The sequence below is a fragment of the Cynara cardunculus genome, assembly GCF_001531365.2.
Source record: "Cynara cardunculus var. scolymus isolate 2C chromosome LG 2, CcrdV1, whole genome shotgun sequence".
Lineage (NCBI taxonomy): Eukaryota > Viridiplantae > Streptophyta > Magnoliopsida > Asterales > Asteraceae > Cynara > Cynara cardunculus.
Window position 1 is genome coordinate 31094121 of NC_037529.1, and position 5306 is coordinate 31099426.

The window sequence follows — 5306 nt, forward strand, 5'->3', positions numbered from 1 at the left end:
AGAGGCTCTTTGAACGGATTCTCTGTCGATACTTCTTCTTAGGATTTTAAATGGTTTTAGTTCGAGGGGGAGCCATGGAAGCTGGCTCATAGGGGGAGTTTTGAAATGAAAATCAAAATCTCAGAAGGTGCCAAAATTTTTGAAGTATCTTGTTCTCAGAGGTCAACTCATCAGAGCCTCTGTGGGTTTGAACTGAGCAAGTACTCATCTCTCAGAGGATTTTTAAAGAGTTTAGGTAAATAAAGGTGTAACATGCTAGAAGACCCCGCACATATCACAGAGGCTCTGTTATCCTTAGGCCTCTGACAGAACAATCTTATAGTTCTCTATTATTGATATGGTGCGTGTGGTTCTGTGGATAAGGGTTAAAGCAAATCACGCGCGTGTCAGAAACGGGGCGCACGTCATCAATCGTGCGTCTTCCCAACATYGCGTGTCATATTTTTGATTCGTCACTCCCTATAGCCACTCATCACGTTATTTCTCCCAATAAACGGTTCGTTTTCAAATCCCTCACTTTAAATACCCCTTTCCCCCCAAAACGTAAACCTTTACAATACTTCCTACTCCGACGAACAAGCTTTCCGGCCAAAACCTGTAATTATGTCTTCCAGCTCCCCACCTCCGCTCAATCTGCAAATGTCTCAAGCGACAACGAAGTAACCCAATCCCAAGCTCTAACGTCTCATGCTCTATCATTTTTCCAAAATCGATACGAGAAAGTTGTACTAGTAAAGAAACCAAATAATTATTTCTTCGCTCCATCTTCATCAGGTTTTCTTGAATTTACCTATCCCCTCATTGAAATTTTTCGTAACCATCCATTATACTATGCTCTCTCAGCCACTAAACCCACCCCTGAAACATATATTACCCAATTCTTGCTAAGCTTATATATCACTACCCTAGATAACTCTGGATTGAGCATCGTAGGTTATGCTTCTCATCCGACTGTGAAATCACTTGTTCCAATGGAACTAAATGTGAATAACCTGCAAACAGCCCTCCGTCTACCCTCCTTGGAAACTCTTAATTTGGATACCTTTGCCCCCATCACCAACAGACGCAAAATTGATCCAATTTCTTGAATTTCACTCCTACACTGCCAAGACAAAAATTGCTAAGAGGATAGAATTCAAACGAAAAGGCCTTCCCCCAATTTGGAACATTCTGTTCTCAATCATGAATTGCTGTCTAACAGGGAAGGTCGGCAGCCATGATCAAGCCTCACACRYMATGCTTTCCATTGTATATGGAATCTATTTTAACCTGCCCCTTGATTACGCACAGCTCATATTCGAAGACATGGTGGGATTAATCAAGAAGAAGTGCGCTACTCAGAGGGGTGAGAAGTCTAAAGTGAAGGCACAGAAGAAGGCCAAAGAGGATCTTAATCATCCAAACCATATCCTATAGAGGTTCTTTGGTCTGGTCTTTGGCGATATGTTAGTACAGAAGTTGCCCTCTTCAGAGCCTAATGCGCGTTTGTATCCAATGAAGGAGTTCCACCCCACAGAGCATGAGCTAGGGTACAGAAGCCCAAGACCTCTATCAAAAGCCATGCTCATATACCTTAGCCACGGAGATAGGAAAGCGTACAGACGTGGATACAGGAGGCTAGAGCCTGTCCCTGAAACCCCTCCACACATAGGAATCCCCTAAGGAGAAAGTGTGCAAAAAATGAGGGTTGAGGGAAGAAGGGAGGAGCCAGCAGAGGCTTGAGAGGTTAGTGAGGACAGACCTAGAGTAGCAAGTCCCCCACCAAAGAAGACATAAAAGACTCAAAAGGGTGTTGACTCATCTGAGAAAAAGAAACGGAATAAGAGACTCGCAGAAGAACAGGGTCCAAGCAGTCCTCTGCAAAAGCCAAAGAAGAAGAAATCAAAGAAGGCCCAACCCGCAGAGGTTGTGGTCACAGAGGCTGTACTGCAAGAAAGCCCCGTAGAGGCTGCTCCAAAGCGCAGAAGGTTGCGCAAGGTTGTTCATGAAGAGTCCCCAACATAGCAGATACACGATGTACTCTTACACATCCAACAAGAGTTTAAAGCACCCACAGAGGTAGCGGATTTGGGGACATAAGTCGTAATAGACGACGAAGAAGAAGAGTTGGAGATAGAAGAGGGAGTAAAAGATGCCGAAGGCACACATCCTAGCCCCCCTCCTAGTGCTACCCATATTTCTAGGGACCCTGTTCTAGAGGGAACCCCTATTGAACAAGGCGTGCACACGCTGAGCCCTAAACCAGCAAACCTCGCAGAGGACATTCTTTCGTCCTTTGTCAAACGCACAGCCGGGAACCATAATCAACTCCAACATCCTCTCAAAAGGATGTTGGTTTTAAAATAAGAGTCCATTCGCCCAAGGACTTGTCACAACCCAGAGAGGCATCCGTTGCCCCTCCATACTTGAGTGAACAACCAACTTATGCTTCAGAGTCATATGAGAGGTTCACAGAGACTGCTGGTCTAGAATGCCCAAAGTCTCCACTCGATCCCTCTGCCGAGTTAGGCTCTGAACCTACTAGGCTTGATATCGACAGAACACTGGTAGGCTCTCCAATTGGAGATGTTCGAGGATCCGATGGAAGTCCCCGAGCTGACATCGAAAAACCAGTCACTGAGGGCGCCTCACACTCCGAGGCTACTAGGTCACCATGTGATGGAGATCTAGGTTCCCAGGATACCTATGTGACGAAGGGGGAGTTACAAACCTTCGCCACAGCGGTATTCCAGAGGTTGGACGAGTTGAAAAGCTTGTTCACCTCTCAACCATCGACAGAGGCTTTTGCACCAATCACAGAGGCTCTGAAGGAGTTGACATCCACAACTTCAGAACTCAAGGCGACACTTTCAGCCCTTCAGAGCTCTGTCCTTCACAAAGAAGACCTCACATAAGACTTCAACGCCCTGTCTCTCAACCCTTCTTCAATCCAAAAGCTCAAGACAGAACTATCAGAGGTAGCCGCCCAATTTGCTGCATACTTTATTTCCGCTAGTTACACGGATTATTCTGCCTTCAAGTACGAGATCAAAGGGATGTTTTCCTTTGCGGTCACCTATGGCATTGACTCTAAATCCTCCAGGGCTAATATTAACCATCTAGCCACTCGCAGAGAGTTAGACGCAATGGTTGAGGCCCTTGGAGAGACCGTGCAGAAATACACTGACCAACTCCTCAAGGAAGCCCGAGCAAGCAACGAAGCTATAAGAGACTGCACGAAGAAACTCGTCAAAGAAGGTGATAACTTCATAAATGAGATCTATCGCTGCATCTCCAAGATGAAATGGGCCACAGAGATGGATATCAACATTGCCTCTGTGATTGCTGAGGAGGTCATTCAAAAGTTGGAGAGGGCGGCTTCCAAAGTTTTAAAGCGATTGCAAAAGGCTTCCCTTACTACTTGCAAGGCAGAAGCCACTAAAATCCATGACGATCAAGGAGGTGATGACCATGATCGTCATGAGGGGGAGAAGAAGACAGAGGAGCCAAAGAAGACAACCTCTGCCAAACCAGTAAAGATAGTGTACTCTGTTGCTGCCCTGTTCTCAAAAGACAAATCTCCAGAGCCTAAGGGGAAAGGCAAGGGTAAAGCAGTAGAGGAGTCGCCACAGAAGGGGTCAAGCTCTGAGACGCCAGAGGAGATAAATGAAGAAGAGTCTGATGACTTGGATCTCATTCGAGCTTTAAAGGCGTCTTTGGCAGAGGCACAGGCAAGAAAGGGCAGAGCCCGTATCCCCAAAGCTGGAGAAGGCTCTTCCTCTAAAATGGCAAAGGTGGAAACGTCCACGGGTACGTTTGATGCTCTGGTAGGAACTGTCAAGCCAATCCTACCAGAGGGGTCTACCCAGAGGCCGATACTAGAAGAAGAAGAAACCAGAATACCATAATCTGCCATAGTGGGGAGGGTTTCTGAGATACATGAATCTATGAGCAAGATTCCTATGCAGAAAATGCGCACAAAGCCCGTAACCACTGTGGAGGAGATTCTACGGTGGCGTTACTCTGCCATGGACACAAAGCCCCCTTACGACCCAGATCTTACAGGAATACCCTCTGTCGCTGCAAAGTTTCACTTCTCAAAACTCACAAGGCCACGAGAGCAGGTCTTTTCAGAGCATGTGATCACTTCTCTTGAAACCATATCTCCGCGAACCATGCTAAAGAAGACCATGCTTTACTCTCAATATGTGGTGAAGAGGGATGACGGCAACCTCTACATGTTCACAGATGCTGACCTCCACAACCTCTGTGTATTTGACCTTATCTTCTTGTACAAAATTCTTAACAAGTACATGGAGAGGTGGTCAAGCTATTCGATTTCTCTCAGAAGGCTGATCGAAGTAATGCGTGCTCAAGTAAAATACTACAGCCAGAAGGACTTCGATATCGCGATGAGGTTGGCCCAACCAGATTTGAAGATTTCCCCTCCAAAGAACAAGCCAAGTTGGTTGCTTAGGTCTCATCCAAACACCATTGTCCACAATCCCATCTTTGGGTTTGTTTTCCTAGACAAGGATGAGATTCTAAGGTTCTTTGATCCGGCAGAGGTGAACAAGTATTCGATAGAGTCTCTTGAGTGGGTGTTCAACCTAGTAGCAGCWGAGGTGCACAGAGGGCATCTAAGGGCGGACGAAGTGACTGGTCTTCTGGAAAAAATCAAAGTTCAAGTCTCCTTCAGAGAGTTGATATTCAAAGTCTACAAACTATCAAGTCAGATCTGTAATTTGCCGTAGATGACTATCCAGACTCTGCTGTGGACTAATCTTCTGTAATAGTATAGGCCTGAGCAACAAATTTTTCTATTCTCTCAATTTTGTAATTCTTTTCAGAGGATGAGTTTAATCTCCTCTTGTAATTCTTTCAATTAGTCATTTCTTGCATCCATTTGTCCAATTTTACTTTTTCATACTTAGGGGGATATTGTTAGCTCTAATATTCACTTAATGTAAAAGTATGAAAAAGTATTCTGTAAGTGTTGATAGAAGCGTATCTTCCACAGAAGACAACAAAGGACTAGCATCAGAAATTGTTTCATCGTGCAAGTCAAGAATGACAGAACCTCTGATGTCTCTCACAGAGGTTATGGAAAATGGTCTTCTAGCAATAAGATCATACAAGTCAATTTCAGCAGAGCCTCCGAGATGGCTCACAGAGGGTCTGCGGTTTCGTCTTCTGTGAAGATCCTGTTCTTACTGTTTTTCAAAGGTTGTTAGCTACATGTGCTTCTTACGTGACTAGATTTTAATAGACTTTATTTGGACGGCTTAGATGATTTCAGTTTCTAGATCATGTCAGTAAGGTCGTTA